Here is a 14,588-nt window from a genome sequence, read left to right on the forward strand (position 1 = left end):
CATCCTCAATGTGGGTGGGACAATTTGACGGTGGGTGTGGGCGGGCGGGGGACCTAACCTCCTCTAGGGGGGTCCGGGGGCATGCTCCCCCGGGAAGATTTTTTTTTAAATGTTGAAGTTAAAAGCATCAATCCTGTGCACTTTGAGAGCAACATTAGGGACTACATCTATGGATACATCTCATCAACACCCATGTGAAACCGAACTGAACAGATTTACTTTTTTTTAAGCATATTTTACAAATCACTCCCTTTTTAAACTGTAGTATGAGTTGGAATGATTTCATACCTGTTATTCTGTTATTCTCTTATTTTGTATAACTATAATGATCATATAAAGGTGTGCCTTGGAAATACTTGTTTTGCATCAATCTTGATATAGGGTACTTATTATATGTTATAGTTTGGATTCCTAAAGCTTTTAGTCTACTAACCCATCATTCAAGGGTGGTTTTCACAATAAGTAATGGTTTATTTTTTGCACGGACACTATCATTTACATTTTTTTACTATGTTCAAACTGAATTTACTTTAAAAACATCTATATTGATTCTGACTTTTTCTACATCCAACTCACAGGTTTATCATTGCTTTGAGAAAAAAGATTATTAATTTAACCATTTTTAGAAGTGAAGATATAGTCAATTGTTCTGCATCGCCCGTTGCCTTGTACTTTAGAAGCTGGCTTAAATTCCCACTCTCCTTCTGATCGCCTCGAAAAGCCAGACCTTGCCGCGCCAAGTACCTCACACCCTCAACAATCTTCATCAGATTTCTTCTTGCTTGTTGCTGCCGTCTTTCAAGCACACGTGAAAGTTGCACATTAACAGGCTCTGGCTCCTGAATCCTAGTCATCACAGCTAATTTGTGACACTGGCTGTGTTTATGCGCACTAAATTTCTCCAGTGCCTTCTTCCAATTGTTATAACCAGTCTTCACAAATGCTGAATCTGCTTTTGACGCAAGCTTAGACTTTTGTGCTGCAAAGTATTTAGCACAATAGAAACAGAGGACCCCTTTTACAGAGGGGCTGTAATGGAGCCATGTATGATCTTCAAACCACTTCTCCTGAAAGTAGAGTATTCTATTTGATAGGGTTTGACTGGGTATGACTGTCACATTTGGATGATTTGGGCAAAGTCCAAGCTCCTCCCCTTCCTTTCCTGTACCTTCATTTTCGCCTGCCTAGCTGCTCTCTCTCTAATTGTCAAACTCACTCTCCCTGCTTGATGGTATTATCTGAAATACATATGAGGATGATCTCATCTTAAATTAACATTAACATTAGACTGCTATGTTGTCATTATTCTGTCTTAACCATCAATATAGCTCCTTTCTGGCTTACCTCCATGTCACCAGGGCACACTCTCCCTGTCTGATCGCCATGCTCACATTCTCTCTCTCCCTCTCTCTCCTTACTCTGAACACACCAGAGTGAACATGGAAGAAATATCAGTAAACTATTGACTAGAAAGACTGTTGATACACATTATACATATGGAGGGACACAGGAGTCTGTACATTAAAGTGGACCTATCATGCTATATTTGAATAATATAGTGTAGGACCATACCTATATAAAGGCATATTTATACTTTAAAAAACAAAACAAAAAAAACAGATCATGCATTTTAGCCATTCCTCATTTCGCTCAAATCAACACTGAGCCTGACATTTTGGATTCAATGAGAACAGCACCATCTTTTGGCCTTTTAAATGTACTAAAGCTTCTACAGCTTCTCCAGCGCTTTAGAACGGCAAAGCAAGTGGCTGTCTCCTCCTGATTTGTGGAGTTGGCCCAATAGCCGTAGCGCCACCGTCCTGACGTCAGGACGGTGCTCAATCTGGATCCGTTTTTTTCAGATCCGTTGCAGCCCCTTTTTTAGAGATCTGGGCACGGAGAAAAATAGAAAGGGTTGTGTTTTCTGACTCTTGGTGAGTGCCCTGAAGCACTGGGGACACATATTCATGTTTAAAAGACGTACAAAGGTGCATTTTGCATGATAGGTCCCCTTTAACATTAGACTGCTATGTTGACATTATTCTGTCTTAACCATTAATATAGCTCCTTTCTGGCTTACCTCCATGTCACCAGCGCACACTCTCCCTGTATGGTCGCCATGCTCACATTCTCTCTCTCCCTCTCTCTCTTTACTCTGAACACACCAGAGTGAACATGGAATAAATATTATCAGTAAACAAGCTATCTGACTGGTAACAATACTCACTTTTTCACTGCTCTTAACTTACTTTTTTTCTTTTCTGAGGCTGCCCAAAAAACTGTCTAATGTCACTGCCACCCTTCCTCTTGCTCATGCTTACAGCTTGACCTCTGCGATCTGCAGTTGCTGATGCGATGAATACGGGTCAGCAGCGCTGGATATAAGATAATTAAACATGTTTATTAGCGATTCTGAGCGTTCTAAACCCAGCACAAGCTATGATGCACACTGCAAACCTCCTGCGTGTGAGGATCTTTTAAATGCTTCTGACGATTATGAAATACTATTTCATAATAATTGTAGAGTATTTATTATTTAATTAATTCTGGCACCTTTGGTATTCCATAGGTGTCACACATCACAGTTTTAAATCTTTCCACACCCTACAAATTACAAAATAAAATAGAAATAATCCACATGAATAAATATCTATTGGATTACATCCAAAACGACATCGTCATTTTCCACATAGCTGACACTAGCCCGCCAAACCCTGGCTAACAACTGAAACCAGCTAGCCCACAGATAGTTAGCTACTATTCCTGAAAAGTTCGGTTTTAAAATCAGAACTACAAGTTACTTACACAAAGAAGCTAAACCGGAGGGTTCATTAACATTACCATTACGAAATAAAAATAATATAGATTACTTTAGGGCTAACTAGAAAAGATACCAGAACTGATGGAGGGCAAATTAAAACATGACTGACCTGCTTGGAGCATCAAGCTAACTGAAGGTGGACTCAGACGTGCAACAGCTAAATACACCCCCGGGTACAAAATAAGGAACCAATTTACATATGAAAAGAAATATCATTTTGGTGAAGTTCACAATAACAGAAAATATAGATTTTCAAGTATAAAAATAAACAAAATAAAGAAGTCATAGAATAGCAATTTTATTTTAATTAAAAAATTAAAACTTGGATGTGTCCCCCCCAATGTATATGGTGAATACGGCCCTGATTAATAATAAGAAAGTGGCAGAATACGACCAGATGTATGCAACATTGCAGTATATTTGATCTTCCTTTACTGAGACACATGTTGACACTGTTGTTAGATGAAGGTCCAACAGACACTGATGTCCATCCAGTGTTGCAGGTTCACAGACCTGTCAGCAGGGGGCTCTGTTGCAGTCAGTGGTGATGATACACACCATGAACCATATCCAGAGTTTGCTCTTCTCAACAATGTATTTTGCAACAATACTATATGTAATCAAAATACCTTTTCAGAGGTTTGCATGAGTATCCTTGACGTTTGGCTTATTTTATTAAGTCACTTTTCCATGGGTATTTGGTTTTCCTGTGTACAGTATGATGCAAACATACTTTCATCATTGTCAGATCAAGCCTGCATTTTTACAGCAGCTCCATTTGCAAGAAACAAGAGAAAAGACTTTTAATATTGCAATCACTGAAGATCATATGTTCAAGACCCTCTAGATTAAGTATGATTTAACTTTCTATTCATAATTTCCATATGTACTTTTAATGGACAATAAAGTATTCTGAATCTGAATTTAAGTTAAGGATTGACTGGTGCTCAAAGGAGTGCATTTGTCTGTTTATCACATCAGGATATATTACTAACACGTAAAAATACCCAAAATTGTAAAAGGGGGAAGAGAGTCAGTGACACACGCTCACACACACTCACACACATAATGAGTTCAGTCACATTGCATTGTCTGCCTGCAGCCCCTCCTGCCTCAGTTGGCCTAACAGCTGCCGAGGCCAGCCCGGCGTGCCGCAGCAGGAGGGGGTGGGGCTTGGGTCTGCTGGGGCTTCCTTCAGAGCTGGAAGGCAGGGGGCAGCATTAGGGACTGTCTGGGGGGGCCGAGGTACTGAATAGGCAGCTGCATTCACATTGTGGTCCTTCAGTTCTTTACGGAGCCCTTAAACCTGAGACTTAAGCTTCTCTGAAAGGGCATTATTCACTCTGAGTGCAAATAAAACTGTTGTCTACTGTCTTTAGAATGAAAATACAACTCGGTTCGGTTTACTTGGAAAGTGACCTGTAACTGAATAAATTGAGTTTTTACATTCCTGTATAGGCTGATCTTCTCTGTTCTATTCATCTTGAAACGTTGCATTCATGTGGTTGAAAAAGCATGCCACATGAGAAGAAAAACAAAGCTTTCTCCAAGCTTTATTCTAGAATTTTTTCCCCGTTTTTACAAAGTTGGCTGACATCTGGCAAAAACAGAACTAGATTTAGGGAGGCACAATGTAAAGGAAAAAAATCCATCCATCGATCGTTCCCTCTGCAAGTCTATATTTACGTTTCCTCCCCCTTTCTATTGCCCCAGTTGACCCCTGTGCCCTTTCTTTTTCTTCAGTTTTCACCCCCACCTGTTCTCATTCCCCTGCTCCTCCCAGCCTCCTCTTTCATCCACCATCTGCCACTGAAGCTGCAGCAGAATGAGTCTGGAGAGGAAAGGTAGGATGGAAGGAAGGCAGATCTGCCGCTCTGATTGGATGGGATTAAATCATTATCATGCCTCCTTTTGTGCCTCAACAAAAGAGTCATTATAAATCTGCGGCTAAGCCTAACAGATTTGTCATATATGTGGACGTGGAGAGAGTTTCTGACAGGATCAATGTCTTATAGAGGTAGATTTGTTTGGTCCATATGCTAGGAAATAATCGGATTGTATATAATAAAAACACTATACTAAATGTTTGTCAATTTCTTTTCTTCTTTGTTGACTTTATTTATCCAGGAAAAAAATCCCATTGAGATCAACAATCTCTTTTACAAGGGAGACCTGCCGCACATTGGTTACACATGTAACAGAAAACAAAAAGGACACATACAACATAATGCTAGAGGAGCTGCGCACATAAAAGCTTTAGTGCCTAAAACAGTCCTAGCACTTGGTACATGAAATAAAAACACATCCTGGGATCTCAGGCAATAGCTACTTGCGACTCTCTATGATATCAGTGAGCAGATGTAAGGTGGTAGTTTACCCAGCATGGCTTTGTAGATGAACGTGTACCAATGACTGAGTCTCCGTACAGTTAGTGAAGGCAGACCTGCCTTGGCATACAGGGTACAGTGATGTGTAAGTGCTTTACAGTTAGTAACAAATCTCAGTGCGCTGTGATAGGCGGCGTCTAACTTGATCAGGCAATGGGCAGGTGCATTCATATAGTTCAAATCCTCATAGTCCAGCACCGGTAAAAAGGTCACTAGCCTTTTCTTGGCCTCAAGCGAGAAACAGGACTTGTTTCTGAAAAAGAAACCTAGCCTAACCCTCAGCTTTTTAAGCAGATGAATGACCTGAAGTTTAAAAGTAAGAGAATCATCAAGCAAGATACCTAGGTATTTATAACAGGTAACCGTTCAAGTACTTTTCCTTGCGTAGTAGCAATTTCCAAAGTGGTCTCCGGTGTCTTTTTAGCTTTTGAAAATAGCATTGCCTTAGTTTTATCCAAATTTAAAAGTAGCTTAAGCTCAGAGAGCTGCGTCTGAATAATATAAAAAACAGCCTGTAATTGAACAACATCCTCCTTAATGGAGGGACCTGCACAGTACATCAAGGTATCGTCTGCATAAAAATGTGAAGTTGCTTCATCCACATTTTGACCTAAACAGAACTAGATGGAGAATAAAAGTGGACCTAAACAGAACCTTGTGATACACCATTTGTAATGTTTAACCACTCAGTAGTGAGCCCATCAAAGTGAACACATTGGGACCTTTCAGAGAGGTAGTTCACAAACCACCCCACTCCAATACTGGCCAGCCTCTGCTTCAAGATATGATGATCGACAGTATCGAAAGCTATGGAAAGATCAATAAACAATTGATCTAGACAATTCAGCAGAAAACCAAGGGTTATCTCGTCCCTTCACTCTAAATGTACGCAGGGGTGCATGTCTATCAATAATTTCCATAAAACCAAGATAAAAATGAGACCAAACAGATCATGAACAAAACCCTGCTTCACAAAATGTTTTATGTCTCTCTTAATAATAATACAAGGTTTAACCTTTTGGACCTTAGTGTCCCTAATTGTGGCTACAGCACAGTGGTCACTCACATCATTAGCAAATACTCACACAGATGAGTATTTATAGGGAACATTAGTTAGAATGAGATCAATTAGGGAGGATTTATTTGGGAACTTAATGTTAGGTCGAGTAGGACTGTCAACAATCTGAGTAACATTTAAAGACATACAAAGATTTTTAAAATCCTCTGACACTGTGGTTAACCAGTCCCAGTTCAAATCTCCAAGTAGCACTATTTCATTGTAGTCTAGTTGAGATAAAAGATTTGCCAATGAAGAAGGAGTCCTTGACAGCTGAGGGGGCTCTGTAACAGCCCACCACCATGACCTGTTGACTCTTTGCCACTTCTATATTTAAGGGTAACATTTTTAGTAGTTTACTTATTCATTTGGAAACCAATGTGGTTAGACTAAACGTATTCTTCACATAAATGGCAACGCCACCACCTTTATTAGGTCGGTCGGTACGATATACATTGTAACCATTAAGGAGATGTCAGAGGCCAAAATAGATTTATTTAGCCACGTCTCTGATAAAACAATGACATCAGCATCAGTCGAGCTCGCCCAAATGCGGACTAAATCTAATTTAGGTAAAAGACTGCGCACATTTAAGTGAATGAAACCCAGCCCAGACCTAGATTTAAAATCAGCAGGAGTAGCGATCTGACTACTGCTGGGCGGACCAGGGTTAGGTTATACATTTCCTGATAGCAATAATAACAAGAAAACCAGACATCTTTTCCTCTTAATCGACACACATAAATTGTCATCTACTTTAAAATCACTGCGAGTTTCTAAGGTGGCCTATACCCAGCCACAGCAGATCAATTGTCAGCAACGGGGAAATGTATGGTACTACAAAAGCAAGGGTGCAGATTAATTAAAGAGAGTAGACTTACATATTATATAAAAAAGTATGAATACGTTATTAACAATAAAAACACAATAAGTAAAAAAATAACAGATAAGTACACTATGGTTATAAATAAATACTAAGTAGGCCTAGCAGTTGTTTAAAATAAATGACCATAAAAAAAAGCAGAAGCAGCTTGCACAGTTTTCAGCGTGAATTGCATGAGGGTATATTGCACAAAGTATTATGGTAAATCCTGCAGTTGCATGTGTTCAGATTGACTACATCTAAGAATAGTATCCGTGGCTCTTATGGTGTGTGGTCTTCATCACATGCTGAGTCAGTCCACATACAAAAACCTGACACACTTCTCTGGCCCTCAACATGGATGTTATAATCACCAACAATTACTACACAGTCAAGGTTCAGTAGAGTCAGCTAAAGTGTTGCACAGTATTCGGGAAGGACTGGAGAGAAGAGAAGAGTGAGCTGGGTGGGGTATGGGGTGGAGGGAGAGTATCCAGGGGCTGAGGAAACTTCTTTCGTCTCTCTCCCCATTTGAATAGCATGTGTTCAGTGCCAATATCCTGCTGAATCTCTCCGTTTCTCTTCTGTCTGGCGGTAGAGGGCCACTGATGAACACCTCAGGATTCAGAGAGCTGACCTGTTTCAACAGACATTTAAACTCTTCGTTCAGCACTTCACATGTTTTTCAAAGTTGTTAATTCCTGATTTGCAGGATCCTTTTGGCCATTGTCTTTGGGGAAAAAGTGGCATTTTGAGGTTTATTTAAGTAATTTAGTTTGAGGTCAGCTCGACCTGCAGCCTTCACTCTGAGTTACTTAAGTCCTTACCCTGCTGTGTAAAGATGCTGGTGAGTTGAACCGCCACTGCAGTCAACATGCCGTTTTGTCCTTGGGCAAGAGAGGCGCTCTGTCAGGATGATAATCATGCAGGCCAAAAATCTCAGAGCGCCGGGCTCTGTCTGTTGCTCATCTTCTCAGTTATCATGCAAAGGATTTACTTAGGCATTGAAAGATCATTCCAGGGAAGATAACCACTTGTAACCGATTAAATGCCCTCCCGTTTCATGGTAGTTTTATACAGATAGCCTTGTGTTAGCATGCCTTTGTCCACTCTGTTGAGATATTCGTAACAGTGTAGGTCATTTCCACAGAGTGCATTGACTTCAACGTTCCCTTCTAACCAACCAGATCTTAGTTCCAGTGTATTGTTGTTTGTGGTAGGACCAAGAAGGAAATCATGCAACACCACAAGGAAATGGTGGCAATAAAATAAGCCTGTAATTCCCTAATTACATTAAGCTGAATCATATGGTTTCCTTGCTTGCATTTAACAAATTCTCAAAGACCCAGTATCACTCCGCAGCTCCAGGGTTAGCATTACCTCAACAAGCTGCAGCACTAAAATGCTGATCACATTATTAATCTTCAGTAATAATAATCCAACAATGCAACCTACGTCATACTGTTACTTTTAAACCTTTGCTGGAAAGAGTATTTTTGCGTTGTGGTATGTCAACCTTTACTTATATAAAGAATCTGTATATTTGTCTGAATACTGTTGCTTTGTCATATCGTAGTTAACTAACAAACGACCTTATTGCTGTGCTGTCTGCATCTGTATGGGCTTTGGGAAACAGGATCATCAAGCCAAAAGGAGTCAATGAAACAAGGTACAGAGGCACAGAAAAGTTACAGTGCGATGATCCATGTGGTGGCTACGGAGTACAGCAACCAGCTGTTCAAGAACAATGGGAAGAACAGGATCCGCCTGAGCCAGCCAGCCCTGGTATCAACTATTAGGCCTGCATGACTCCAATTACCAATATAGGCTACTGACAATATAAATACAATTACTAAAAATACAATAGAACCTTTACCCTGCAAAGGAGAGAAAGGTGGCCCTGAAGTTCATGGTGGTAACTGAATGAGGTTTTGCCAGTGTATTTTGGAATACGATTCAAATCTGAGCTGATGGATAATAAGTAGTGCTGTCAATCAATTAAAACATCTGTGTAATGTGCGCTACATAGGGCATATTATCTCTGGTGCTATCATACTACGAGCACTATTTGGGAACCTTGTCAGAGCAAATATATGCAAATAGGTGTGCCATCTACTACTGTTTATTCTCAAGTCAGTGCAACATACAGTATTGTGCTAATTTCTCTGCTTTCTTTGCCTTTTCACTGCCATGTAATTCATGCTGCGGAATTACAGGAGAAAGTTTGGGTCAAATTTGGTAATCTGCGTTCATTTCTATTTACGCGCTAAGATTTTCAGATTGATTGAGAGTGCTAAGCATTCATGTTGACAGGCCTTATAATTAGTGATGATACTCATCATACTGGTATCCCTGAAAATGATGATTAAAAACAACAATTTCACTGATTTTGAAGAGAAATCAATCATTCTTAGGTAGCGACCTCATTTAGGAATGTAGTGGTCTGAAGGTAGAGGTTCTTCCTGATCCTACTTACACACATAAACAACACAGAGTAAAGACCGTTATCTGGATGGGCAGGACCCTTCATTTGTCTGTCTATCATTCCCATAGCCCTTTCTCACTGCCATTTGTATGTCGTTTGTGGCACCAAATCATTACCGACTGTTTCTACAAACCTAATAAAATTAACAGTGCCGTTTTGACTGCAGCATCGTAGTATATTTATTAAATAGTGAAAAAAACATTTACAAATTGTATTTGTATAGTGCTGTTTTAATCAGAACAACTGCAATCACAGTTGCTGCTGGTCCTACTTCTTCCGGTCGGTAGCGAGCAGGATTAGGTGTTGTCTTGAAACCAGCAGGTAAGGTTCTCCACTCTGTTCAGGTAGACCATTTCTTTGTTTTTAGCAAACTTGATGATGGTGTTTGAGTCGAAAAGGGCAACATAGTATTGTTTGTATCCAAAGTACAGCAATGGGCTCAAAACAAAATCCCTGGTGATCCCCGGTATTGAGAACGAATGTGGAAGACTTGTGTCGCAAGTTTGTCCTTGGGGTCTGCCTGTCAGGAAGTTAAAGATCCACAAGCACAGTGATCCATATCTGTATACAGTGTATCACAGGTCTTGAGCGTTTAAGGGAATGTGTCCATTTGAATGAAATGTTATGTAAAATGTGGCCACCTTCACAACACATCTCTTATCCCACTAAACTCAACTGAAATGTGTGTGTTTTTTTGCATGTGACACAGAAATATGTTGCTTTTGACTTTGTTGGCATGTTTTTAGAACCCTAACCCTAGATGTTGATGTGTCTCTGTTAAGCACTTTGCTAATCACGTGGTATTCTTTATATTGCCTCCATCTATAAATCCTCTTTGCTCTACTATCTAAACAAGTGTAATAATCAGACTAAAAGAGGAACTGAGGGCTCTATACTGTATGTGTTGCAGGAATAAGAAGGAGGAAGACTTTAGAACGTGGAGGACATCTGAAGTGTAAGTAGAGAGAACAAGGAAAGTGCAGCAGCTCTGACTGTTTAACTGGAAGTCAGCTGTCCTGCAGGTGTCTGGAGGAGGGGTAAAGGAAAGGAGATTCAGTATTTAAACACAGATGGAATCAAGAGTGGCCTACACTGTTTTAAAACACTGATTCAAAACAAGTAAAGCCTACATATATTTAGGCTTATTGTAAGTCGCTTTGCATAAAAGCGTCAGCTAAATTAAATGTAATGGAATATATCACAGTATTTCAATCTTGTATGTTGCTTGCCAGTGATGTACCTGCCACTGCACCTCTACCCCACCCTCCTCTGACTCAGCAAGTTACTCAATGGTGATGTTGCAGGGCTGTGTGCATCTTTATGTACCCAACAGCACTAAAGCATCCTGAATCTTAATGAGTTCAACCAATCAACCAAATGACATGCATACATTTGAGGATATATGTATGCACTGACAAACGCAATCACAAACCGAGCATCCTGGCCTGCCACCCTCCCATCCACACCTTCTATTGTCCCAGAGTCAGACAGCAGGCTGGGGCTCCAGAAGTGGCCACAACAGGCGGACTTCTCCCCTGAGAGCCTGCAGGGTCAGATCTGCAGCAGCTCCCCCTCTCTTTCTCCCAGTGTCCTCTGGGAGAGGGATCTCCAAGCTGCTGTGAGGAGGCAGATGCTGGCCACTCTTTTTAATGGGAGGTCCGAGGGTGGGGGTGACATGACTCTTCTTGGGTTCCCATGCCCTGTAGCACACTCATGTCACACTCCTGCAAGTAATACAGATGACAACAGCAGAGAGGGTGCACTGTCCATCTGCTCCCCTGACACAAAGACACTAAGAGATGCAGCGGTACTGTAGCATTAGTGTGTGTACAAGAGGAGGTGTGGACAGTGTGTGTGTGTGTGTGTGTGTGTGTGTGTGTGTGTGTGTGTGTGTGTGTGTGTGTGTGTGTGTGTGTGTGTGTGTGTGACATGAGGGTGGTAAGATATATAACATGATGTATAGGAACATGTGCCACACCCACACACACACACACACACACACACACACACACACACACACACACACACACACACACACACACACACACACACACACACACACACACACACACACACACACACACACACACACACACACACGCACACACACATTATGGGAAGTGGGATATATATCTATATATATATTTTCCTTTATGCTGGAGGAAATGTAATCCTTGGGGATGTGTATCTTTTCACATTCAATATTCATCACATTTTACTAAGATTTATTTTGTATTATTTGGAATCAAGTTGTGATGAAAATATTATGATGCTGTAGAGCAGCCACAGATTGCCTGTGCTTAGTTCCCTTTGGATTGTTTTACCTGCTAGTATTCACTAAGATCATCGAGAAGCTGCAACTTATCTGTTTAGGTTCTATACAAATAATGCCTTTTGTCTTTGTGAAGAAAACACACAACATACAACATCAACCTCAAATAATGAAAAAACAAAGCATACTGATACGATACCATATTCATAACAGAGTCAGTCGAACACATTTCAAAATGTGTTAATAATTTACACTAAGCTACAAACCAATGTGAGCAGTTGCCAGGGAACGCATGAGGAATGAATTCGGAACCAATTGTTAACCTTAAGTTAATTCCTTATCAAATTTGAGTTGCTTTGATTAATTAAGGCTTGGATAGGTACATTTGAGAAGGCAGTGAGAGTAGGTAAGATCTTAAAATTATTCAAACAATAAAACCTAGCTCAATGCCGCCAATCCTTTTCCAGCAATAAGAGCCTTCAGCACTAGCTTCAAAAGTCATTACATTTAGCGAACAAAGTTCTAATGTTCGCTATTTTGACAGCCCCTACAGACCACTTCACCATAATAATCTTATGTTGGCCGTCCAATCAATACATTCGACCAAACGAAATGATATATCACCATTAACGCATGAGTACTGAATAGTTACTTCATCCCCCATACATCATCGTTATCTTTAAAATGAGTTATTAATGAGGAATCAAAGACAGGTTTCTTTAACAAGTTCATTTTGTTCATCATATTAACAATAACATACATAGATATTATGAACATAATATAACTTCACACACTTTAGCCACACAGGCTTCATTATCGTATGTTGGTTAGTCTAGAATGCTAAAATGTTCACTTCAGTCACAATTTGTTGTTGCATGGAAACAGTTATTTTCTGAGGATGAATAAAGGAACATAAAAACTCAAGAAGAATTTAAACTTGTTGATGATGATGATGATGATGATGATGATGAGGATGATGAGGATGAGGATGAGGATATGGATAATGAGGATGAGGATGAGGATGAGGATGAGGATGAGGATGAGGATGAGGATGAGGATGTCTCAAGTTACTAACAAGTGAGCCGTCTGTTTCATTCCCATCTCTGATAAAATGTGTTTTCACTGTTTCTATTTCTGAAGCTTGTAGCATGATTATTAGTTGTTTGTCAGATAGTCAAGTTGAAATTATTTGGTATTGTTACTTATCTTGACATAATGATTAAGCATGAGGGACTGTTTAGGAACTTAAGAACCACTTTTCACTTTACTTGGGTGGACAGAAAATCAGTAGGCTAACACATTTTTAAGAAATTCCTTCTTCTCTTGTTTCTTATTTGACTAATCATTAGCTATAATATGTGATAAGGAGTTACACGTTAACTTAGGATTCACCAGCAGTTATTTCCTCCTTTTTCTCCCTCATTTGTTCCCTGTTAACTCCTTTGTGTGTCCCTTATTGTAGTGTTCCCAAAAAGTGTACTTTGATGATGACCTTCTTCTCCTTATAAGATACATAATGCTATAAACAAGCCATTTTCATTTTTAAGCACGTTTTTAAATGTACTCTCCAAAAGTTGAATGCAACTTGAGGAAAACAAAAGGAATTCCTTGCCACTGTTCTGGGCTTGAGGTTTGGCATTAAAGTTAGCAAGCTAACCTTGAATAACAACAAGAGGCTGCTCCAGTCTTTTATCTTCATATACTTTGCATACAAGTTAACTGTGTGTTTCCTCCTCCTTTAGGACTCTGTCCTGCACAGAAGCGTGCCAGGATGTTCAGGGGGCCACCTCAGGCACGCGTCCTCTCCCCTCATTACAATATCAATGGAACCCCACCCCCAACCGCCTACTCCCATGCACATTTCCTAACACACGCGTTCCAGGGTGGAATTAGTAAACACAGAAATGTCATGCAGTTGTCATCTTTAAATCTCTGACTTTATGTCAGTTCGTTGAATTTGTTCCTTCCCTTTCTGAATCAAACTTGCTTTTTATTTCTATTAGTGATTATGTGTTGATGTATTACACCACCACCGCTGTTTGGATACAGAAGTTTACGCACCTTCAAGCGACCATAACCATAAAGTAGCGAACAGAACACCAATGCTTATTTTAAGGTTGTGAAACTTAAATTACCTGATATTATAATATAAATCTGATGCTATACACTATTAAATCGGTCATTCGGGTCGATCAGCTTTAAAGTAAATAACCGTTTAGGTGTGTTTACCCTCCACCATCCAGCGACGACAGCTGCTGAAACCGACGGCCAGCCAGAACCCTCCTAAATCAATACTGTGTGTGTGTGTGTGTGTGTGTGTGTGTGTGTGTGTGTGTGTGTGTGTGTGTGTGTGTGTGTGTGTGTGTGTGTGTGTGTCCTGCAGAGTTTGGACTATCATGTTGCTTTTGTCTGGACTCATGCGAACAGCTGTATGGTAATCAATGGCACATGGTCGACCGTGTGGGGCTCCAAACCGCGGCTATTGTCTCCCCAAAGCGTCCACACACACACACACACACACACACACACACACACACACACACACACACACACACACACACACACACACACACACACACACACACACACACACACACACACACGCGCACACACACACACACACACACACACGCCTCCCCCTTCCTTCTTGTATACCCCCGCACCCTTCTCCAGGAGCGCGACAGAGGTCTGAATAGCCGACAGA

The sequence above is a fragment of the Notothenia rossii genome (assembly GCF_949606895.1).
Source record: "Notothenia rossii genome assembly, chromosome: 9".
In the NCBI taxonomy this organism is placed as follows: domain Eukaryota; kingdom Metazoa; phylum Chordata; class Actinopteri; order Perciformes; family Nototheniidae; genus Notothenia; species Notothenia rossii.